Genomic DNA, 27,500 nt, shown 5'->3' with positions numbered 1-27,500 from the left:
ACAATATTTGCCAGCAGACCTGGTGCGTTTTGGAGACCGGCGATTATTTGAGACTGGCGTTTATATTACATTACTAGCTTCACATGCTTCATGTGGTCACTGAGAAGCCGCTAACAGACAACCTTGTAGCAACATCGTAACTGAATTTAAACATTCCAGCAACTTTGTTAAAAGGTTGTGTGTCAGTGGGAACTAAGTAACAGTTTTGTTTTATAACAAAATTACATTGTATTGTACACCCTTAAGTATAAAGCAAAAGTATTAATCCAGTCTTTTTGTATGCACTGGTTAACAAGGATATGGTATGCAAAATGATGGAAAATGAACAAGCAGAAGTACACATTTATATTTAAAAACTGAATTAGATCTACAATTGTTTTTTTTTTTTTTGTTTTTTTTAATTTAGTCGTCGCCAATTATTTTTACCCCGGTTTTCACCCCAATTTAGCATGCCCAATTATTATCTGTATCCCCGGCTCACCGCTCGCAACCCCCCCGCCGACTCAGGAAACGGAGGCTGAAACACGCGTCCTCCGAAACGTGCTCCTTCCAAGCCGTCATTTTTTTCGCACTGCAGATCCACAGCAATGCTACCAGACCTATAGTGCCGGAGGACAACACAGATCTGGCGGCTCCGCTGCAGAGCCACAGGCGCCCTATCGGCCACAGGGGTCGCTGATGCGCGGTGAGCCGTGGATTCCCCTGCCGACCTAAGCCCTCCCTACCCGGGCAGCGCTCAGCCAATTGTGCGCCGCCCCCTAGGAACTCTCGGTCACGGTCAGCTGTGACATAGCCTGGATTCGAACCAGTGATCTCCAGGCTAAGGGCACATCCTACGAGGAGCGCCTTTACTGGATGCGCCACTCGGGAGCCTCAGATCTACCATTGTTAATAAGAAGAAGAAGAAGAAAATAATAATAATAATAATAACAGTTAAATCCACTAAAAGACAGCCCTGTAGATATCAGAACACAGGCATGAAGGCTACGCTTACAGCACAATAATAATAATAATAATAATAATAATAATAATAATAATACACATTTCTAAAGCGTTTTTTAAAAATGAACAATAAAAGCAATAAGTATCATTATCAAAAAAAATGTATTGTTTAATCTCAAACTTGTATGTACATTGTTAATACAACAACACACATTAAAATACACCAAGAGGTTTGTATCTGGCCTACTTTCAGCACGCTTAAAATTATCAAAACTTTTAATAACGTTATAACTGCATTAAACAAATATGCATTACATGTAGGCCTACCTTAAATTACTTTTTTAAAATTATTATTATGTATTAATCCTGAGAGTCACTTTCATTGCTGTCCCTTATTAGCAGGTCATTACGCTCAAGCTCCTCCTCATCTTCAATAGCAATGACAAAGACCCAGCGTTTATTTACAGTATTTACCAGCAGACCCGGCGCGTATTTGAGACAGGCAATTATTTGAAACCCGACAATTATTTTAAGTTCTACGGTATATATATATATATATATATATATATATATATATATATATATATATATATATATATATAAATTATTATTGTAAGCCATGCTTTTACTATATTATATTTAGCAGCGTGTCTATTTTAATTACTTGTATTATTAGAATGTTATTGTCTATAAAATATATTTTATATTATTGTAAATGTAAGCAATACGACCTGACAGGGTGTTAAATGAACAATTAAATGAACTGGAAGATAGAAAAAGGGAAACAATAAAAAAATCGCCATCTTTCAAGACAAAACAGAAACCAATTGAAATAGATGTCTCAACTGTGAAAAATGCACATCTTAAGAACATCTTAATAAAATACTAAGGTATTTATATGGAAATGTAAGAAATGCCCAAGGAGAAGAATATAAAATGTCAAGCTACATTAGTCTCCGAACTGGAATAAACCGCTATCTAAATGAAAACATACTCGGGGAATCTGTCAATACACACACTCACCCCGACTTCTTCACTTTAAATAATGCCTTTTTAGCATTAACACTTCTGCACATCACAGACTTTTAAATCCGAGACAGCATTGAATTTATTTGTTTTGCTCCCGCCCCTCCATTCTGTTCAAACAACAGCGCCTTGCACTGAGAGAGAAAAGAAAAAAGATTTCAGTGCCAGCTCAACACTGCCTGCTGGTGGATCTTTTCAATGGCAGTGTACAATTCAACACATATCAAAAATAAACATTTACTTATTTTTGCATGTTTCAATTAAATACATTTACTCAGCTTTACTTAGTGTGTAGTTCAAAATTATAAATGGGACTCCTTTTTGGGTCCCTTTATTGGCATATTTTAATAAAAAACAAAACATTTTTGCCCTAATAATGATTCCTCATTATTTTCTTTTCAGATCCACTGTTTTACCTGGATTATAAATGCAATACGACCCTTCAGGGTGTCCGTATACATCGAATATACATATTTCTCAGGGGTTGGGGGCACTCAACTTCGTCTTGTCCCGCACAATGCCCTGAGGTGTCCGTATATTTGATGTATATGGATACCCTGTTGGGCCTTATTGCACATATAAGGTTTAACCTTTCTCTTTAGTATTATGTTTCAGTACAAAGAAGGTATTAGTGATGGACAGAAAACATTTATGCTGCAGAATGTACTAATCCTTTTCCCACAGGAATACAATCTCACTGTAAAGACTATTTAATATATTTAAAGACTTGTTGGCAGTGTAATAGGAATATGGTTTAAGAAGTAATTTACAACATTTAAATCAGCATTCATTTTAATTTTCTCAAGACTCTTGATGACTTTATAGTGCTAATTATGTCATTTACTTTGGAGTGTTCCCTCCTGAAATAGAAATCCCCAATTATCCCCAAACTATCAAGTTAAAGTACTGTATTTACAAAACACACAACATGTCTGTTGGCTGTATAGAGTAAATCAGAGACACTGCATCTGAAATAACATAACAAAATCAACTAAAGACACAGCACAAAAAACTTGAAAAAGAAATGGTTAAGATGAAAACACTGTCATCTTAAAGGATGGAAGATATACTGTTCATCAAGGAGGTTAAATGACTTGCTCAGGGTCACACAGTCAGTCAGTCAGCCAGCTGGGATTTGAACCGGTGACCTTCTTGTTACAAGCCTTTTTCTTTAACCACTAGACCACACAGCCTCCATTAATTAATAATTATTTTTAATTTGTACTTGTTGCTCGGCACATGGCTGATGGGAGTATTACTATACTGACAATAAACCCAGATTGTCTTTTTGTTTAAATGTATCTAGGTTAAACTTAAACTGTATACATTGTATTTTCCTAAATTGGCAAATTAACATTTTACACAGATGAAATTAAATGAACACCTATGCGAGTATGTGTAGTGGAATCTCCCCCCATTTATATTTTATTACTTTTTTTCTTTTTAAAATACAATCTCATAACAATACATGTTCAATTCATCTGCATACATGTAATCAAAACATATTAAAGTATTACATTAATGATACATATTGAACTCTGATATACTCCAGGTATACATTACATTTAAAGAGAGCAAAAGTGGTAAAAATAAAAAGGTACAAGCTCATACATATACAGATATAGTATACTTCTTATTTAATTAAAATCTATCTCTATAAAATAGGAGGCAGCTCTATTCCATATTCCAGTGAATTCTGAATCCTTATCTAAAAAAGTATAGGTTATTCTTTCCAAGTTAATAACATCTAGTACAGAATTCCCCCAAAGTGCCACAATGGGGGGATTAACTATCCTTCCAGGAAGTTAGTATACTTTCTTTAGCTATGAGGAGTAGAGTAAGTAGTAATTTAGACTGAGGTTTACCAACTTGAAGAGTTTATATTTCTCCTAAGATTGCAACTGAATGGTTGAGGGGTTATGCTGTTAGCAATATGTCTAAAAATTGCAGTCCAATAATAATTAAGCTTGCTGCAACTCCATAACATATGTAAAATAGTTCATTTTCAGGAGTCACATCTCCAGCACTTGTCATCCTGTTTCAAACCACACTTTAATAATCTGACAGGAGTATAATTCTATTTATAATTTTGTATTGAATTGATCTCAATTTGGCATAGGGTGAAGAAAATGTTATATTCTTATTGATCCTATTCCAGGATGATGCCATTATTGGAATTGTTAATTCTATCTCCCATTTGGACTTTAAACTAATATTATTATATGACAAATTATCTTTAATTATTTTATAAAACTTGGATACAAAACCTTGTGAATTCAATGGATTTAATAAAAATATCTCCAGTTTAGTCAAATTCAGACAGCGAAATTGAGGGGTTAAATTGGCTAAAGATTTTTTATATGTTGGTAAATTCTCATTTCTCCACTTAGGATATGGTATCTATCTTTTAGCAATCATAAATAAGAGAATACATTTTCTTCAAATAAATCACCAACCTTATTGATTTGTGCATTACTGCATGTGAGGTTAAACAGTGGTTATTCCAGAGTCCTGAACTGCAATACATGTTTTTAAAGTATTTTAAAATAAGGGCTGAAAATGTTACGTGGAAATCTAAAAACAGAGTTACCCTGCAAAGCAGCTGGAGGGCCGTATAACAATAAGTCTTTTAAATTGTAGGGGGAGGCAATATTTTCAACAAATTGGGGGATTATTTGATTTTTCAAACCAAATCTCTAAGAGGCCACATTTGATAAACTAAATAATACCAATATGGATTAGGAATGTCCATACCCCCTTTATTACTACTCTTATACAGTTTATTGATTTTAATCCTTGCTTTCTTATAGTCCCATAAACATTTCCTGAAAAGCATAATAATCTGTTTAAAAAAAGAGAATGGAATGTAAAGTGGAAGCATGGGCAGCAGGTATGTCACCATCAGCATAATTTACATTTTGAAGGTTTCTATTCTGCCCCATAAGGACAATAGTAATTTACTCCAGGACTGTAATTTAACCAAAATCTTACCAGTTAGTCATATTATATTAAATCATATTTAATCAAATTTAATCATATTAAATTTAACAGTATCTTTGATATTTTTTCAATGGCTTCTTTTACCTCTGTGGATGTAATTTGAGAATCTAATATGTCTTTATCTTCTGGTTCTAGCTGTTTTAAATTAATATTTTCCAAATGTTTTAAAAAAATTTCATCATCAATACTTTCATTGGATGTATATCATTTCTTGTAATAAGATGCATATTTGTGGTTAATAATTTCAGGGTTGGTAGTAATTGTGTCTGTTTCTGTTCTAATTGTGGGAATTATGTGGGATTCTTTCATTTTCTTAAGTGCTGATAACACCTTGCCAGACTTTTCACTATGTTCATGATATATCCTTCTAGTTCTTTGTCAGATAGAAGTTTAGTTGATATTTGAGTTTAATAAGATTAGTATATGTTTTGGGATTCAAAGTTTTCCTTATTTGCTTTTCTGTAATATTTATTTGTTCTTGTAAAGTTCTAATTTTAATCATTTGCTCTCTTTTCTTGCAAAAGTAAAGGATATAATTCTACCTAGCGTATATGCGTTAAAAGCATCCCATAGAATATTTGGATTAACCTCGCCATCGTTATTTATTTTAACATATTCTTCAATTTCTTCCATCATATAAGAAGTAACGTTATTATCTTGTGTGAGAGAATTATTAAATCACCATTTAAAAGTTTATTTATGGGAGCAGATGAAATACAAAGTTTAACAGTAACAGGGGCATGATCTGAAATATGAATGATCTCAATGGTTGCATCAGAAACATCTTTAATTAATGATTTAGAAATAAAAAAAAAAATCAATTCTATAAAAGGTTTTATGTACAGCAAAGAAATATGTAAAATCTCTGCCTGTTGGATTTTTTAGTCTCCACACATCCTCAACACCTAGCTCTTGAGATAGATTATTCAATGCCATAGTGGATTTAGTGAAACTTTGGGGGGCATTGGGGGTTCTGTCAAGACAGTTATCCATAACAGCATTGCAGTCTCCACCAATAATTAGTGAAATATCATTCAATTTTGATAATTCATTAATTATAAAATCAGACTGATTGGTACACACTGGCCATGACAAATTCCTTTCCAATTCTAATCTGAATCTTCCTCTGTATCTTGAATGGTGTCTAATAAATCAAAACGTAATCCTGTATTTATTAATATTAAAACCCCTCTAACTTTAGACATATGTGTCGAATGATAAACATGGCCCACCCATCTCCTTTTGAGTTTGAAAATCTCTTTCTGTAAGATGTGACTCATGAATAAGGGCAATATTACAGTGATACCTAGATAGTGAAGTTAATATTTTATCTCTCTTAAAAGGATTCTTGACTGATTTAACAGTCCATGAAACTACCCATAATTGGGCTGGAACATAAAGATACATTAATATATATATATCAGAAATAAGATACAAGTAATATTACTGTGTTCCATGTATTTGACAAATATAACAGAAATACCATAGAGAGTTATAACCTTAAGTGTATGTATCCGTCATTTCAAATTTCACAAAAGCAGATGATAACTTAGAATGATCTCTAGACTTAAATACAGTAGTCATTGAGATCTCAAAACAATGGGAATTAATAACACTAACCACAAAAAACGCAAACAAACGCAAACCCCGCTAATAAACGTGCAGCAGTGTGGAGTAGTGGTTAGGGCTCTGGACTCTTGACCGGAGGGTTGTGGGTTAAATCCCTGGTGGAGGGACACTGCTGCTGTACCCTGGAGCAAGGTACTTTACCTAGATTGCTCCAGTAAAAAACCCAACTGTATAAATGAGTAAATGTAAAAATAATGTGTAAAAAATAATGTAATTGTATGTAAAAAAATAATGTGATATCTGGTCCTGATACCATATACATATACATACGCACACATAAAAAAATTAAAAAGTCCCAAAAATCAGAATGCTGTCACCTTCCTGTATTTACTTCTTTTAGCCTGCAGCTCTGCTGAGAAGTTGATATTCTTAGATGGTAGTTGTGAGCGAGCCAAGTCCAGCATGTTTTACCTGTCCTGAAATCTGAGTAACCGGACAATAAGAGGTTGTGGGCACTGTCCTTCCCGAGGTCCCTTCCCAAGGTTTTAAGAGGTTGTGGGTGCTCCCCTTCCTGAGGTTTTAAGAGGTTGTGGGCGCTCCCCATCCCAAGGTTTTAAGAGGTTGTGGGCGCTCCCCTTCCTGAGGTTTTAAGAGGTCGTGGGTGCTCCTCTTCCTGAGGTTTTAAGAGGTTGTGGGCGCTCCCCTTCCCGAGGTTTTAAGAGGTTGTGGGCGCTCCCCTTCCCGAGGTTTTAAGAGGTTGTGGGCGCTCCCCCTTCCCGAGGTTTTAAGAGGTCGTGGGTGCTCCTCTTCCCGAGGTTTTAAGAGGTCGTGGGTGCTCCTCTTCCCGAGGTTTTAAGAGGTCGTGGGTGCTCCTCTTCCCGAGGTTTTAAGAGGTCGTGGGTGCTCCTCTTCCTGAGGTTTTAAGAGGTCGTGGGTGCTCCTCTTCCCGAGGTTTTAAGAGGTCGTGGGTGCTCCTCTTCCCGAGGTTTTAAGAGGTTGTGGGTGCTCCTCTTCCCGAGGTTTTAAGAGGTCGTGGGCGATCCCCTTCCCGAGGTTTTAAGAGGTCGTGGGTGCTCCTCTTCCCGAGGTTTTAAGAGGTCGTGGGTGCTCCTCTTCCTGAGGTTTTAAGAGGTCGTGGGCGATCCCCTTCCCGAGGTTTTAAGAGGTCGTGGGCGATCCTCTTCCCGAGGTTTTAAGAGGTCGTGGGCGATCCCCTTCCCGAGGTTTTAAGAGGTCGTGGGCGATCCCCTTCCCGAGGTTTTAGCGCCGAAGAGGGATGGGCACGTTCAATTTCCAATGGCCTTTCTTTTTCCAAAACGTCTACACCAAACAATTCACATAAAAGTTGTCTTAAATATTCTGAACAATTATTCCCTTCAAGTCCTTCGGCCACTCCAATAGTCCTGATGTTGTTACGTCTGGAACGGTTCTTTAAGTCCTGCATTTTGTCGTCGTTTTCTGTTGCCCCAGACCTTAATTCCTTCACTTGGTTTTCAAGATGAAACACGGTATCTTCCAGTTTTGATAGTCTGTCTTCTGTACCGGTAACCCTTTTCTCAATCCCTGTTATATTTTCTTGCAGCTTCTGTTGCGATTCTATTAAGCTCTGTAGCATCTGTTTAATGTCACTGAATTCACACATCATAAGTGATTGACGGCTGTCATCTGTGTCACCATATTGGCTTCTTGCTGGTGAATCTAACTTTGCTCTTTTCTTTGCAGAGGTTTTGATTTCTGACTCGTTGAGTTTCAAACTGTTTTAAGTGTCCATTATACAACTATTAAACACACTTTGGTACAGTTTATAGTTGTTTTACTAGGATTAAATGCAAAAGATTAAGAGTATAGAAGAGAGACCTTCTGACTTGCGTCCTCCCCACAGCAAGCATGACGTGACTCGTGTAGTGGAATCTTAAGACAATACACTGTTTGAAATACATACTTTACACATTACAATAACCTGTGGCCACTAGTAGGCACATCATTAAGCTCTTGTGCTATATTATTGTTTAGGCTTACTGGGAGCTGCATATTTATAAATAACGATCAATGCTGGTTGCTTGAAGCAACATTTTAATTAAAAGGCCTATGGATTAATTGAGCTTCTGGCTAGTCTGAAAAATGATGAATACTCAACAATGAATGGTACATTATTTCATTGCAAATGCACAGCCATGATGTCAAGAGTTTAATAGTGCTGTATCTGACAAGACTCTGAAATATTTATTTTTTCCTGTTTACATCGCAATACATCTTCATGTTATTTGCTGCTTTGCATGTAAAACAGCTACATTTTTATATTTGCATTAACCCAAAATTGTATAAATTGTACATCTAAATACTGCCTCACTTCCTCAAAGCTTATTATTATTGTTGTTGTTGTTGTTGTTGTTGTTGTTGTTATTATTTGGTAATTATAAGCCACAGAGTTCCTGTGCAATATTAATTGGCTATTAATAATGGTACATTCTGAAATTAACATACTTTTCTGTTTCAGTTCACTTCAGTCAGAGTTGAATAAAGAAAGCTTTCTTTGAAATCTGCAGTTCATATGTGTTTAATTTAAACAATCCAAAATGTGGACTGTTTATGCAAGTCATGACAAAAGGCAGAATTACGGAAGGTCATTATCACCACAAAGAAAAACATATTTATTGCATTATTACGAGATAATATTGTGTTTCGCAATAATTGTTGCATTATTACTAGATAATATTGCGTTATTTCACAATAGATAGATAGTTTTGGCTAATTCACATCATCCCTCACTATCCTCATTCAGTCTCTTCATTTTGCTTTAATATGGGTTTTATGGTTGTATTTAATAATAAACCATTACAAAGTACCGGATTCTGCCGAGTCAACGCCCCGGTTTGAAAGATCGCCCCACCCCATCTTTCAGCTGAAAGTCAAATTTTCACCATTAATTTCCGGTTTTTAATAACCATGCACAAATAATGCTTGAGGGGAAATATCACGGCTCACATGAATGGAAAAAAACTGCCTAGAAATAGTTGCTTTGTGCATTGAATGATTCAGGGTTCGGGTTATCTTCGGTTCAGATGACGAAGACGCGGGGTTCAGCGGTTTCGGATCAGATGATACAGATTCCGCAGTCTGATTGATTAAACTTTCCTGTTGTTACACTACAATCCATATTATACATATACAATATATATTTTAGACACTGCAAGAACTTGTAACTGCACCATTTTTTGTATTTAACATTTTAATGCTATAGTGCTACTTTGGATGTTAATTTATTATTTCGTGTTGTGTTTTCACACTGGACACGCAATTTCTTACTTGCAGAGATTATGTAAAAACCTTTATTTTAGTGGACCAAAAATTCCACGTGTTTATATATATTCTTGATTCTTTAGCGTGACTCTGTGCTGTGCTCTACCTTTGAATTTTAAGCATGTCTAATTGTAAACGTAATCTATCTACCTAATGTTAAAAATACTTCCTCTGCAATAATGCCTGTAATTTCACCGTCTCTCCACAAACCTTTCACTGATGAAAACTATCTTGTAATGCAGTATGTATTGCGAAATAACAGAATATTATCTTGGAAAAATGCAATAGTTATTGCGGAATAACGAAATATTATCTCATAACGGAACAATTATTTTGTGTTGTCTGTGGCGCTAATGAGCTTCCTTACAGAATAAGGTCGATTTTTCTGAAAGGAATAAAACAGTATAAAATCACAGTTTTCTTGGTATTAAGTGACTAAAGACAGCATAGTATGGAGAGGTTAAACAGTGTAAAACAAGTAGAATAGAATGTGTTATCATAGAATGGAGAACTTGATCCTCACTGCTGTTTTAAACTGTAGTTTTACTACAGCTAGATATATTTGATTCTTCTGTTGCCTCATACTTTTGTCACTTGGTTTCAGTTTAGGCAGTAGGAATGTAATTCTGTAAAGAAGTGTTCCAGCAGAGAACTACCACTTGCTTATCTGTCTCCTGCTGAGAATTAACTACATGTAAATATTTTTGTGTGTGATTGTGGCAAAGTGGCAATTAGTGTGCAGGTGTAGAGCAAGTGAAGTGCAGTAATCCAATGAAACAAACAGACAACAAAGTACGGGTGAAATGGTTTGTTTTATTTATAATCCAATGGTCGGATGACCACGCAGCAAATAATAAAGAGCTTGCAATACACAGCAATGTGTATTGCACAGTAATGATAAAGGGTTTCAGTCCCGTAAATAATAAACAAAGTACTAAACACAATTAGACACAAACACAGTCACAAGTCCAAAGTGACTACTGTAGTGCTTGTGGTGAAGTACAATTTATATACATGCAGCAATGGTGAACAAGTAGTGCAGTGTTGTCTGGGTTTAGTGCTGGCCGTGGGCAACAGCTCCAGATCGTGTTAGCCGTCTAGTCTAGTGAACAATAACAGTGTTTTAGACAGACAGACAAAACAAACAAAACACTCACGGTTCTTATAACAATACACAGGTCCTTCTGGTTTCAGCATAACCACAAATAAAGGAACAGATCACATCACTACATCCCCTTATATACTGTCAACCATGACCCCTTGGTTAATGAGTGCAACCGCTCCTCCAATCCACGGATGCCACCCCGTTTCCCCTCTGGGTCAATCATTTAGTGTACTGTAGCTGCGCCCCCTTTCTAGATGGCCGACTGCCGCCGAACCCTGGGAATTAATTGTCAGGCCTCCACTCCAGGGTACTCTGTTCCCTTTACACAGCACCCTCACAGGTCGGGAGGGAGATCTAACACCAAGAATCATTCGATCTCTGTCACAGTGACTCATAACAGTGGTCTTGTTGCACAACACTAACTTGTTTTAAGTTAATTTCTATGTTACACTGAATGAACACACTTTTATTAGTTTTATGTCAATCATAATTAAATTGCCCAGTAAGAATATTATTAACAGTACATTATGGGCCTGTTTTTTTAAAGATCAATTTACTCAATTTTCTCAACTGAGAATGCACCTCCCACATCTAATTATACTTAATATTTTTAAAAAAAACAACAACATGTTTTTACTAGCACATCCCTTGTTTCACTAATCCAACTGCACTGTTTTAATTACCAGCACTGCTTATATAATTGCAAATATGTTCAGCAGTAAATGTTTAACAAAATATAGCTGATTTTTATGTAAAACCTGCAATAATCTTCATTGCTAGATTGTGAGTACTCTTCTATTATTGCATTTGAAATAACTTTCAGTAATTTAAATTTGAAAACCTCAAACAGTCAAAATGACTGCCGTGGCGGTTCTACTGTTAAGCAATTAAAACTTCAATTTTGCAATTTCTGCTTCCCTATCCATAGACTTAACATTGGGGCCACCCGCTCTACTCTGTGAATAAATATATTGAATAAAGTGACCATTAATTAATTATAATCTATAAATTGACCACCAGAGCTTCAAAATTACATTTAAATAACTTCTTTAACCCTTTCAGGACCAATCATTTTTCAGTGGGATGCTCCCCCAGGACCATAAATATTCACTTAAAATCTACTTTATACAGTAGCATCTTGGAAATGGTGCCCTTTTTTCAGAACACTCCAGGGAACATTATAAAGTACAAATGTTTTGCTTTTTTTAACACACTAATGTAATGTAAAGTATTTTTTATTATGTATTCTGCTTAGAGATACATGTATAAAAACACGTTATTCCCGAGGGAACTGAAAGTTTTGTTGAAAAATATTGATGTTTGGGCAAGTCACAAGACATTGTTTCACCTGAGTGATTGCAATAACATAATACATGTTTATTCTCAGGGTCTTTATACGCAATAATGGACACTGCTCTTGATTATTTTCTCAAAATAAATATTTATAAATAAAATTATAAATAGTTATTCATTCAATTATTGTCAGTAATAAGGAAAAAAAAACTTACTTGATAACTTTAGTTCATGAAATAGTATCTGCTTATATCCACTCGTTTCTTAATATTTATAAATGTTGTAAAAACACGAGACAGAATAAATGTTTAATATAATTATGTCAAATACATCGGATTTACATAATTTTTCCATGTCTTTCTTACAAATTTCTCTGAAGCAGACTGATTTTTATTTTATTTTATCTCTGCGCTGTCAAAATTTTCTTCGCCCTTTCAGACACTAAATGGCCCTCACAGTGACGTCACACGAAACAAAAACAACTATTTTCCTTTAGCCAGGGACGCTGCAAGTTCACTGCGCATGTGCACCTGCACTGTTAACGCCGTCAACACTGTACAACCTGGGCTCAGATTTTAAAATGGCAATATTTTATTTCCTCTTTACGGGCTCCCATCTCCCCTGACAGGTAAGCATATTTTGTTTTAATTATGCATCTATTAAACAAACAAAAGTCTGTATTTTAAAAAGTCAGTCCATGTTTTCAGTAATGAAGGGGTTCACTCCATTACAGCATGTCTAATATTTTTCAATGTGCACATACATATTTTACTTTGACCCCTGGAATGCCAAGAATGAACGTCAGGCTCACTACAAGGTTAGTTCAGAAATAACTCATTTGGTTGCGAAACTATCCTCAGAAGATGATTAATATTTTCTAGTGTGTTAGGTGAACATTAGATAATCTACTAAAGCCAGTTTTAAAAATGGTATTTAACACAAATCCAGTTATACAAATGGGTCCTGCACAGCTATGCCTGAAAATAATAATAATAATAATACAGTATCCACCACTTACACTGTCCAGGGTTATTGCGGACAGCCTGGTAATAGCTTTTGCCATTTACCATTCCCATTGATTTCAATAACAAAGGCATTGTTTATACTGTGTTAAGAACAGCATATATTTAGGCAAACTCAGCTGTTTGGATCTTGTTATGTGCCATTCACATAGATTTCAATAAAAAAGCAGCACTTTAATAAAAGCTGACAGATGGATCAATCAGCTGTTTCCACCTCATTACTGAGCGATTACCCCTGTACTGTACCTTGGCTATTTAATCCCTGTATGCAGTATCGGGTTTACAGTCAGGGTCACATTTGTGTTAGATGCTTTGCGCTTGCTAAAGCATGCTTGGAACTCTGTCAGTCAGCAAACAATGAAACGTTGCTTTAAAAAAAAAACTGGGTTTTCTGTAGTTGAGGAGAGTGCTGACGAAAATACAACCGAAACTGAAACACTGAAAACACCAGAGCGGATATCAGAGGAAGAATACTCAGCTGTGCCACCTGAAACAGACACCGATGATGTAAGTGTGTGTGTGTGTGCCGTGCTTGTAACATTGTGGAGTGCTATGGAGCAGCATCTGGATATAAAACCAAATTGGGATTTTTTTGAAAACGCATACAAAGTCTGCCATCCATACTTGCAAAAACAAACCGTCCAGATGCTTATATCACAGAGTTCTCCGCTGGAAACAATTTGCAGTAAAGTAACCTACCTGTTCTGTACATTTCTGCAATTGCATTATTTTTTTGCAATTACTTTTTATTACATTCTGTAAACCAGGCTTACTCACCACGGTTCGTTACCCCTTTTAAATCAGACCCAGACACAGAGACTTGAGTTTTTAAAAGCGTTGACGTGCTATTTTTAATAAACAAAACAAAAACAAAACAGTTTTTGGAGCACTGACTAAACACAGGAACACCCTGATCACAAAACAGGACAGCTAAACTGTTTACCTGTTAAAAATAAACAAAAACACACAGTTTTTTTTTTTTTTTTAAAACATGAAACTAAAGGATCACATGGTATCTTTTTTTCTCACACGCTTAAGCACACAATCAAGCAGGCTTCTTCACACAGCAGCACTGAGCAGACTGGCTGCTTTCTTTAAATACCCTGAACCTGGCTCTAATTTAGAATGATAGCCAGGTGCAGGTGATAATTAACTAATAAATACTAATTAAACAATAAGTAAACAAATAAATAAATATATGTTTCAGGCAGGGAGGGTATTAACCCCCCTTTTTAATATTTTTTTTTATTAGTGTATTGCGTGCCTTTATAAAGATCTTTAAGCGCATACATGCGTGCTTGTTTTGTTTACTGTACTGGTGACTGGGGGACATTTTAATTGTCAGGTTACTGTGTGGGTGTTTATACCATCCATCACTTACTGTGGGTGAATCACATTAACACAAACGTGCCCGTTCTAAGCGGTGCGACTATAATAACACTGTGTAACAAATTTTTTTTTTTTTTTGGTTCCTGGGTAGTAAGTGTTATTTCCTAATTGCTTATGCCTCAAAAGTATAGAAAATGGCTATTATTCCCCACAAACTTTGCTTTTGTGACCAGGACAGTGATATTTTGAAATGTACCTATTTTCCAGAACATTCCAGATAGATTCAGTGCTGAGTAAACTTGGAGTAACTTCAGAACTTTCTAGAACTTTCCACTAATATAAATAGTAGTATAAATACAGGGGCCTTAAGCCCACCAGTTCAGTTTAGTTCCAGCTGCCTAAGTGGATACATATCTGCATTTTTCTGAGATGGCATCAAGGTCATAGGAGACTTCAAAATGGTGGCATTCCTGATGGGTCTCCAAGGCGGTTTTACCAAGTTTCCCTGCTATCTTTGCCTTTGGGACAGCAGGGACACCAAGGCGCACTACCACAGGCGGGACTGGCCACAGCGGACCAAGTTCTCTGTGGGGAGGAACAACGTCAAGTGGGAGCCACTGGTGGACCCCCGGAAGGTGCTGATGCCACCACTGCACATCAAATTGGGCCTTATGAAACAATTTGTCAGAGCTCTAGATAAGGAGTCGGCAGCCTTCAAGTACCTTCAAGACTTCTTCCCTAAGCTGTCTGAGGCAAAGGTCAAAGCCGGTGTCTTTGTCGGACCACAGATAAAGAAGATCCTGGAGTGCAATGAATTCCCCAAGAAGCTCACTAGTAAGGAGAAAGCGGCTTGGAACAGCTTTGTCGCAGTGGTTCGGGGCTTCCTGGGCAATCACAAGGCCGAAAACTATGTGGAGCTGGTTGAGACTCTGGTGAAGAACTACGGCACAATGGGCTGTAGGATGTCCCTCAAAGTCCATATCCTTGATGCTCATCTTGATAAATTCAAGGAGAACATGGGAGCGTACTCGGAGGAGCAAGGCGAGCGCTTCCACCAGGATATACTGGACTTTGAACGCCGCTACCAAAGACAGTATAACAAGAACATACGGGAGACTACATTTGGGGGCTGATTCGTGAAAGTGATTTACAGTATAATCGTAAATCTCATTTTTGTATTACTTTAGTATAAATACATGTTAATTTGGATTCATATGTTGTTTTTTTCTGACTATGTGAACGAAAAGACACAAATTTGCCCGTTTTCTCATTGGAAATAGGTAAATTTCAAAATATCACTGTCCTGGTCACAAAAGCAAAGTTTGTGGGGAATAATAGCCATTTTCTATACTTTTGAGGCATAAGCAATTAAGAAATAACACTTACTACCCAGGAACTAAAATTGTGTTACATAGTGTAATATTAATCTGCTAACTTACGTTAAATACTTTGAATACGTAACTACATCCCAAGAAAAATACAATCTTGTACATTTTAACAGAACTTTTCTAAAGGTTATGCTTTTGTCGAAGAAGCTACGTCCATTTGTTAAGCTCATACACACTGTCTTTATTCTAAGTCAGTGCAGAGAAATTGGGTGAATCTCCCTGGGAGAAAAAAAAAAATAGCCTTGGAAAAGATATTCAGTATGATATAACTTCTTTATACAGGTCTTTATGGAATTTCTAATGCTAAGCAGACAGAATGGAATGATGTATTGATGCAGTGGTTTTGACAGTCTGTCTCTACAGGCAGAATACAGACAGATTCTTCATAAATGTTTAACATAGCCGTAGTCTGTCACTTGAGAATGAAAGTAAAAATGTTAATGTGATTAAGTGCTATCTTGCCAAAGAAAATGTGTAATCAAATTGCTATTTTAACTTTATAAATTGAATCAAATTGTTTCTAAATACTGTGAATTGCATTTGAATACTCGATTGTACCAACATGATTCTTGCTTCGTTTAGGTAAAGAGATGGTTCTGGGAACTTCAGTCACTGTTTTTTCACTGTTGGTCCACCTAAAGGTTTAAAAAAAATCTAAATAAAAAGACAAAAGGCCAGAAATGTAAGGTTAGATGTAACTGCAACCTAAATCACATCTGAACAAATAGCTGGGTCTGTATTTATTTCTCCTCACTGTAGCAATATGTATGCTGGGTTCACCAAAGAAGATTGATGCCAGGAGGGTTGGTGTACGATAACTGTTCATTTGTTTTTCTTTTAAACTTTACTGTGTGTTAAAATGGTAAAATCATTGTTGTTTTTTTTTTGTTTGTTTTCTTGTTAGTCATTGGTGCAGCAGTCAATAAGAAACAATCAGAATGTCAAAATTGGTACTGGAAAGAATAAACTATTTTCTGGTAAACTGCACTAGAGTTTGCAAAAAAAAAAAAAAAAAAAAAAAAAAGTTTTTTGTATGTTGTTTTTTTTAGCTTTCAATCTTGGAAAATCTGGGTGGGTTTTGAGTGTCACTTCCATCAACAAAGGACTCTCCCAAGTAGTACCTTTGTGATACTGAAAGTAGCCAACAATCACGGTTTGCAGCATGCATGGAAGTTGTAGTCACCCTAATTACTCATAATCAATAGGCTACTGTACTGCAAACCACAAAACAAATGACATTATTTTAATGGTAATATGGTAAAGATGAATGCAGTATTTACTTAAATTGTTTGGCACTCAGCTATGGGGTGTCAGTGACAACACAGTTTGAAAAAAAAAAAAAAAACTCCAAGGTGTGAAAGAACCTGTTTGTTATAAGGTTTGTCCTGACTGTCCCCTCTTTTACTGTGGCTTTTCCATCAGCACCCACTATATATAGACTGACGTTATTACAGTCCTCACTAACGTAAAAAAAATAAATTAAATAAATAATAATAATAATAATAATAATAATAATAATAATAATAATAATAATAATAATAGTAATGATGATGATTGACCAGTACATGCATATACAGTGATCACTTCCGTGAAGAACAATATACAGTATGTAGGCTTATTTTGCAGTGAGACTGGTCCAGCTGTTACCTCATCACTATTTATAGTCCAAAATAAAAATCTACTCACCTACAGCAGGTTAAATTTGATTGCATGTATGCAGCTCAGCAACAATTCCATGAGAATAAACAATACAATTAAGTGTCACTAAGTTATAAATATATAATACACTTCAGGGTGAGTTAAAAGGCTGCAAGTTATGATTGGCCTTTTGTTATAAATGATTCATTATTATTTCATCAGTAATTAATGCTATCACATGCCTGGCTGCTTTATGTAAATTATGTCATAGATAGAAAGGTTATGATAGTCAAGTTGCAGAAACAGCCGTTTTGGGCTTTAATTGCAAGACAAATTAAGCATTCATATGTATTTATGTATTTCATTTTCTTTCTTTGGTCTAAATTAAAAATAACTAAACAAACTGCCCTGGAAAGGATATGAATGTGCCAGGATATCGTTTTAGTTGTGAATGAAGTTGAGTATAAGAACTTACTAATACATTTTAAAGTTTTAACATTACTTCCCTTGATTTAAATTCAACTTTTCACAATATATCTGAGCATTATGTTGACCTTTTTTATAGCTTCCCCACATTGTCTAGATGAAGACATTTCTGAGTCAACATAAACTCCCAGGTCTTTTTCATAGATTCCTTCTTCAATTTCAATATCGCCCAAGTAACATAATTAAAACAAAAAAAAAGGTTGCAGGACCAGGGCCAGTACCAGGACCCTTTAAGCACAACACGCAGTATCAGGCAAAGCAGCTCGACACTGATTCTGAACAGCTGGCTTTTGAATCTACTGGGAGTGAAGTTTGGAGGACGGGTCACTTACTTTTCAACCAATCGTAAGATCTTACAAATCATTCAGTTGAACCTTGTTGAGCTCTATAATATGCTGCTTACATGCCATCAAATTAAGAAAATCACTTGTGCAAGACAAACTAAATAAAATGTGTGCAAAAAGTAAATAGTTATAATAGTTGGTGATAATAAATAAGTGCAAAAATAATGTGATAAATCAAAAACACACAATAAATATAATTTTATTTTAGGACCTTCTGCCAATTTGTTTGAACTCTGCCGGAGCCAAGGCATTTAGTTATAATTAGACTTGCTACTTTTCGATATTAATTGGTTAAACGTTGAGTTAGACTGAAATTATTATATACGATAAACATCGGTAAAACCAAAACACTATTTTTTTATTTTCTTACCAAAAATAATAATTTAGAAATCATATCTAGTTTGTGTAGTTTGTATACTTCCTGTTTGTGACAAAAATACAGATCAAAGAATCATGATTTTCAGTATGAAACGTGACACACTTTCAAAATGAAAACATTACAAAGTTAGTATCAGGTATGACCTCCCTGAGTATTAACACAACCCTGACAGCATTGACGCATAGACCTGATCAGCTTCTGGATAGATTGCTGTGGGATGTTCCGCCACTCTTCCTGTGCAATGCAGCCAACTGGTGAAGGTTGGCTGGTCGCGGTTGTCTCCTATGGGTGTTCTATTGGACTAAGGTCAGGAGAAAAAGCTGGCCACGGCAAGACCTCAGCATTGTTTTCTTGAAGTCGTTCAATTGTAATCCTAGCACTGTGTAGTCTTGCATTGTCCTGCTGGAAAATCGACACTTCCGGATTGGCTTGCAGGAACGGAAAAACTGTTGCATCAAGGACTTCATCAATGTATCGCTGAACAGTAAGGTTGCCCTCAATCTGCACCAGAGACGTTCTTGTGTGAAAGGAGATTCCTCCCCACATCATCACTCTTCCACCGCCCCACTCGTTGGCTTGAACACCACAAGTCAGCATAACGCTCACCATGACGTCTCCATACACGTTGTCTTCCGTCAGGTCTGTCAAGGGCAAAACGGCATTCATCGGTGAATAAAACACTCCACTCTGCTGCCACCTCAGATGTTTTCTGTCTCACAGACGACGGTAGTTTAGTCTCTCAGCTGTCAACATGTTACCCCTGAACGTCTCCGAGCATGCAAATCATTTTCATGCCGACGGCGAGCTACAGTCATTCTGCTGATGTGCGAGTTATTTATTCCTGGAATTTCTCATGCTGTAGCCACTGCAGTCTGAAAATGATTATGCCGATAGATCAGTCGGATGTGACAGTGCTGGGCCGGTGTGGTGACCCTCTGCCTTCCAGGACGTGGCCTGTCCCTCACAGAGCCGGTTTCCTGGTTTCTCTGGACTAGTCTGCTGATTGTTGAAGCAGAACATCTCATTCTCTGGGCAATTTCTCCCACAGACAAGCCACCTTCAATCATGCTGATAACAACCAGGCGATCTTCATTACTCAAGCGGGGCATGGTTGTATTTTTCACTGTTCTTGCGTTAATTAAAAGCATGTCTTGTATAAATGGCTATTTATACAGATTCTTAATCAAATAATTTTGGCAGTTTTAACTCAACTCAAATACCAAGCACCTGGCTTTTTTAGTACCTGGCTTTTTTATGAAGTCACATGACTCGAGCTCAGTGTTTTGTTATCCCAAGGAACAATACTACTCAAACAATCAACAAACCTATCTGCTCACTATTTTGTGATTTTGGGAGTCGGCTGTTTTACATCAAAATTACCATATACTCCCGTTCCACTACATATTGTTTTATTTTTGTTTTTAGGGTTTTTTTTGTCAGAGTGAAGTTTTTATTGGTGAGTTTTTGTGGGTTTTTTTGTCATGTGACCACAAAATACAGCTATTATTGTAAACAAAATGCTACTTTTTCATAAACTGTACAATACCTACATCACATTTAGTCCCTAAAATCCTAATGTTTGATGTAATAATGTAGAAACTTTTAAGTTGCTGGATGTGCCTATGCCTATGTGTAAATCTTTTCATTGGTTTGGGGGATTTTACCTGCGTTAGACAGACACCAGGCCACTTTGACTTTTCCACTTAAAATATGCAGCCCATGTTCCATAGCACCCACCCCAATTTCAAGTGCCCAGTATGCCACCAAAGAATGAGATACCCTGGCATAGGTATACATTTTTTGAAACTGCTCAAAATAAGGATTTTAGAAATGGGCAAAATAACGTCATCCTTCAATGTTACCCATAATCCTTCTGCAATTTGAGGTAATGTCACTGTCCTTTTTTTGCTGGTCCCCCCCGAGACCAGCATCCTGCTGAACAGTTTCCAAATGTTTACTGTATACAAAAATTCAAGCAATACGATTGATCGTTGTTTTACGAGGCTCTCCCGATAGAATCGCCACCACAGTTAAACAATTAAATACATTTACTAAACTGCTGAAGCAATTCACACTCACTTACATGTCGAATACACTGCAGTTTAGAGAGGTGAGTTTAAAAAAAACCTGACCTGTCTTAAAGTGTCCTGAAATTCTGGAGCATGTTGATAACCCTATCTGAGAGCTATGAGGGAAAAAATATCGTGATGAGTGACCTGAATGATCTTCCTGCGAAATAAAACCCACATTGATTTAAGTGCACCGTGTGTGTAACACATATCAAATAGGCTACGAAATAATTAAAAAATGATTTTAACAAAACACAGCTGTTCCCAAATGGTTCAACGTGTATTGGCACATTGCAATAACGTAAAATTGTATTTACTAAAGCATATTGTTCAACAACATCTTGCACATCTGACAGTTGTAAAGTTACAAAAAATATATATTTCTGTGCACCGATTTATTTTTATTTTTTTTAAATTTCAGTATGATCTCTAGAACACATTTGACAGACAAAGCTACAAAGCACAAAAGTCTACAACAGTTTACTGTTAATATATATTACAGGTTTACTGAATAACTTTACTCCATGAAAAGTGTGATGTAAACTTTACTCTATAAAAAGTGCTGCTTTCCATTCAGCAGCTGCCTGTGTTTAGTGCGTGCGCCACCAGTAATTTAGGGAGTCGAGAGCTGCGACAGAGTTCATCAAACGTGTCCTTGTTATTAAATACAGCACTTACGTTCAAAACCCGATTTGTGTCTTTTATTTTAACTGGAGGGATGTATTAAAATGGATGTGCGTCTGGGCAGATATATAGGGTAAAATAAAAGATGCACTAGTTGCTACAATTAGTTTTATACATATAAGGGAATCGCCATAAAACTAGAAGGCTTATATAAACAAAACTGGTAGTACTAGACAGGAAGCCACTCAGTTATGAGGCAATATTGATCACTTATCTTGTAACCACTTAAACTAGCTGACAAGTATATTCCACATAAGAGTATATTGTGGGTGTAATACTTCATATTGCATAACAAGTGAATAACACCACATTCCCTACAATAGCAACCTGTAAGAGAACAGCGCTTTTTTATTTTGAGTTGCATATGATGTTTTTTTTTTTTTCCTCTTGTGCTGTGGCATCTTTTGAATTATATCTTCCTTTGCTTGTTTTAGTTAAACCAAAATAATATAAATAAAGTGAGCTTGGACCAATTTCTCAGATCTGTGATTTTTCACATGACATGCTTTGTTAAATTACCATAGATTAAGACACATTGAGGCACAACAAGCCTATTGCTCTTTATTCCTGATTCCATCTTCCTATTTGAGGAATAACTTAGCTCATTCATGGGAGTCTGTTTTGAATGAAAAATAATGTTCTTATCTCCTTCATTTTCACAAAATTCATTCCACGCTCATGTAGGACTTAATCTGAGCATGTCGCCTAATGGTGTTAATAGAAAAGCATTCCTGTCTCTAATTAAACACAGATGTAGATCTAGAATTTAAGAAAGAGGGAAGCTTTATTCCCCAGCCAAAACTCCTAAATATATTCCCTCCACACTACAGGTCTGATGACAGTACCCAGGAGCATGCCTTAGATGCACAGTAATTACCAGTTCTCTAATTACTAGTGTACCAATATAGCAGCTCACCATTAGGCTTTCTCCTCAACCCTTCACAACCCTGGAGACTTTCCACACAAACCATTCCGCTTGACACATTTAATTGAGGGTCCTACTAACTGCCAAAAAAAAAAATTAAGTATTATTATTGAAAAATTGTGGTCTAGATGGTACACGCTTTCTTAACCCCCATGCAACTGAAATAAAGTGGCTCAGATTATTTTCTTAATTTTAGGTAAAAAAAAAAATGAATATAAAATACAGGTGTAATAAATCTACAGAAATGTTAATGTAATCAGTGACTTTATAGTAATACATGCTGTGGGTGATTATAAATTAAAGTGTCATTGATCGATTTGTTATATCTTTGTCTGTTGTGCTTGATGTTGTTAAAATGGCTCAAAAGTATTATTTTCTTTGTAATACTAAAGCCATAGGGAAATTTTATATATATATATATATATATATATATATATATATATATATTGTAAATTAGAGCCAGGTGCAGGGTTATATATATATATATTGTAAATGACTTGCTCTCTCCGTGGTTCGTTGCCCCTTTAAAACACCGACCCAACACACAGAAATAGATTTTCAAGCGCGGTTGTGCAATTTTTAATAAACAATACAAAACAAAATAAACAAAATAAACACCTAGCTCTTTTACGAGCACTAACTAACACACAGGAACACCCTGACTACGAGTGGGACAGCTAGGCTGTTTCCCCACCAAACAGTAAACAAAACCACACAGGTTTAATACAATACACTTTACCTCACGACTGCTGGGAAGCAGAGTACCTCTTTCTGCCTCCTTCTACTCAGCAGCCCAGAGCAGACTGACTGCTCTCCTTATAAACCCTGCACCTGGCTCTAATTTACAATCATAGCCAGGTGCAGGTGATAATTAACAATAAAACAATTAACAGAAAAACAAATTAAACAATAAGCAAATTAACAAAATGTGCATACGCACATGTTTTCTGCAGGGAGGATATTAACCCCCTCCCTGCTGTGTTACAATATATATATATATATATATATATATATATATATATATATATATATATATATATATATATATCGGGGGTGGTTTTCACAGTACTCTAATAACCACCAAGTGTTGTTTTCATAATTAAAAGATTTCTTATGTAATTCAAAGACACAGCTTGTGTTTATTATTGTTGCACATTATGTAGAATCAAAGTGACTGATACCACAAGCTCTGTTTTTAAAGAAATAACACCAGATTACAAGCAGTGGCTGTGTCACTGTTTCTGGAATTAAAAAAAAAACCTACAGTTTGCAGAATAAGAAAATTGTGTTGTAAATGATGTACAAATAATTACTGTAACCATAACCATATCATCTATCCAATTCAACTGTACCAACAACTTGAAAATCGCCTCTCTCTTGAATATCCCAACAAGAAATCAAGGCCTTAATATGGGATATTACTAGTATTCTAGTGCTAAAAATATTTTTGTGCATGTAAGAACACTGCTGCCATAACCAGATGTTAACACACCTAGCTCTTTTGTGGTATGGGCTCTATTTAGCAACAAGTATAAAGTTTTGAAAGGTGAAAAAACAAGGGTCTGATCAGAACTATAATTTATTGTACTTGCTCCAAGCTACAGTTAAGTTGTTTCTTGCTAGTTTTATACCATTAAATGGTTTTATTAAGGCTGCCACATTGACCATTTTTTTGTAAACATGTAAACTATCTGCAGTAAACTATACGGCACTATTTAAACAACGGACGGGACCTTTAAAAAAAAAACACTAGGCTATTAAATGTGTCTATAAAACACTAAACTATTGTTTCAAAATATGTTTTAAAATGTTACGTTAAAATCAACACGGATTGGAGGAGACGTGATTGGCCGCGCCACTGAAAGAGGGCGTGACTGAGGGTATTCAGGGGAAGTGGCCGAGCTATTTGTTCCCTCGTTGTGGTTACTGAAAGGACCCATTTAGGAAACGGAAGTAATTAATTATCGTGAGTGTTTCGTGTTTTGTTTGTTTGATTGTGGTAACTGTTTCTTTTGTCACTGTTAGACGGCTAACACAAACCAGGAGTTGTCACTATTAGCCAGCACCAAAGCCCAGACTACACTGCACCACTGATTCACTGATTCACTGCACCACTGATTCACTGATTCACTGCACCACTGATTCACAAACTGTTGTCTTTCACCCCACCTGCACTCCAGCACTCACTGTCTGGAGAAGTGACTGGGTCTGTGTTTGGTCTTGTTATAAAGTGTCGTATTATTTCGGGACTGAAACCCTTGTTTTGCACGGAGCGATATACATGGCTGTGTAGAGCCCGTGCTTATTATTTAAGTGTTGTTGACACGGAACCCAGCCAAATAAAGGAGCTGTTTTATTGAACTTTCACTGTCATGTGTGTGTTATTCCTGAGCACTGCACCAACTACACCTGCAAGCCACTTTGCCACAACAAGTTTTGTTTTTCTTTCTGTTTATTTATAGGTATGAAGAGCCTTTCTGACATGGTCAATATCTGTTTTCACATCCATTTTCAAAACCACCTTCAGTGTGTTTATACAATGGCTCAATGCCAATAAATTACTGGATGTATATGACAAAGTGAATTCCAGCCTTACAAGGTTTCACACACAGCAAATACTGTATATTTCTGGGGGGGAAATCATGTTTACAAAAACTTTTAAGTTTCCAAATTAGCCCTTTAGATGTACTGCTAATGTACATGCTTTCTTTTCTTTTTTGTTTTTTAGAAGACTTATAGTGTATTGTATATCTGAAAATATCTATCTTTTTTATAATTCCAACCCCCTGATGGACTAGGAAAGTAATAAATGTTAAAATCCTGTGAAACACCTAATTAATATAAAATATGATTATCTTGTATTTACTGTTAGGTAGCCTTAATAATGTACATTTGCATTTGAAGGAGACGTTCCTTAGTAAAAATTAATCTGTGATTTAAAATCCTTTGATGTAACTTCAGACAGCAAAACTGAATTGTAAGAATTAATGAAGCTGCACAAATGAAAGTCAAGTTCACTGAATGTCAAACTTTCCCATTACTTTAAAGTTAATAAGATACCTAATTCACATTGATGTGACAAGACAAAGTTTAAAAAAATATATTTATTCAAAAATGACTTTAAAGTTTGTTACACAGACAATCAATTTCTCTTTGCAAAACCTTCCTTTTATTTGAAGAGTCAAATACAATACCTAAACTTAGACTACTCTAAAATGGCTGGTTAGTTGTACAGCTAGTCATATATGAATTTGCATTTACAATTAAAATGTTTAGATCAGGCAATATTTAGATGGTATGCTGTTGCACAATCAACAGGTATAACAATGTATATATTTTTTAAGGATGCTTGTTAAATTATTGCCTAAATAAACCGGTATAGCAAAAAATTAATTCAATGAAAAGATTTAAGGCCATGGTGGCTAGACATTGTTGACAACATTAAAAGCCACAGTTATAGTAGGGCATCATCATCACTTCATTTTATACAGCTCGGTTCTTGTCGAGACATCTCAAAAGCTAAGCAAAAGCTAAGTAACAGTATCTACAACAAAAAAATAAACAATGTCTGTATTGACATCGTCCACCTTTCAGATCAATAGATATAACCCCATTTTGAGTTCCCAGGAAAGATAATAGTACCTTACAAGTATAATACTAGACTAGTACTGTATGTAATGTGTACAGTATTGAAGTAGTCCATCATGTATCCATACTATTCCTGTAGGTCCTCTTGGTCATGAGGTAAATATTAGTGTGCTTAATAGATACTTAAATGCTGAACATCCTGTTTCTTTTAAATATCAGTTTATTTATTTTTTAAGTGCTGACTTGATCCCTGTTCACTGAATGCTATAATTTGTGCAGTATGGTACTGATAGTTCCAGTAGGTCTCTTAATCCCATATTTTCTCTTACCAAAAGGGTATATGCAAATCCTGTCAAAAGAAAACATCTTCCAGGTTCAATCAGATTTAAACCCACAAACCTCTAAATGTATATCCACCAGTAAAACATCTTTGAAGCTTGAACCCAGGCCATACAATGGAGACTTAGGGTGGATTGTGCACATCGAGATCAAGATTCGATCTACAGATCGGATAGTGGATCTAGGATTCACCTGTTAATCCTGGATTGAAGTTGTCAGTTGTGCATCACCATGGCAGCAACTAAAACTGCTTTTAGCAAATTTAATATTTGATAAATACAAAGATATTATTGAGAACAAAAAGACAGATAACCAAATTATATCACTGAAGGAATCTGCCTGGAGACAGATTACCAAATAATTAAATTCCCACGTGGAGTAAACCGTTGGGAAATAAAACAATTACAATTATTGTATAAGTATTAGAAGGTAAAGTGAAAAAAGAATCTGGTGGTAGGCCTCCCCCTACAGCCATTGATAAGATTTCTCAAATAATTGCTGAGTTCTTGTCCCCAGCAATATAATAGTTTATGAAATCTGTACAACGATGCTGCATCTACCGGGGTAATATTTAGTGAGACAGTTGTATAGATAAAATATATTTAATAACCTATGAAATAATAAACTACATATCTGTTATTTTACCTTGATAGCGATTCATTTTAAACATAATACAAAATGGTTTAGACAACAAATGGATAAACAAGAAATACTTCGAATTTTTACAGCAAATATATCCTATTTGTGCCATTTTCAATACTCTCCCAAAAATACATACACATTTAAAACATCCACCTGGGAGACCAATAGTAGCAGGTGTAGGATCACTAACTGAACCTTTGCCACATTGATTATTATATCAAACCTGTACAACTTTTACCTTCATTCATTAGAGATACTTTAGATTTTTTTAACCACATTCACTCTGTTTCTGATTTGACTTCTTTAGATATTTTAGATACTATGGATGTGTCCAGTTTGTATACAATCTACTGATTTTGCCCGTTGCTCTTGTGGATACCCCACCTCAGAGAGGTGTGTGGATACATATTTTACAAACTGAATTGCCTGGTG

Source organism: Acipenser ruthenus, chromosome 1 (assembly GCF_902713425.1).
Source record: "Acipenser ruthenus chromosome 1, fAciRut3.2 maternal haplotype, whole genome shotgun sequence".
Taxonomy (NCBI): domain Eukaryota; kingdom Metazoa; phylum Chordata; class Actinopteri; order Acipenseriformes; family Acipenseridae; genus Acipenser; species Acipenser ruthenus.
The sequence above is the reverse complement of the archived record's forward strand: the minus strand, read 5'-3'. Positions refer to the sequence as shown.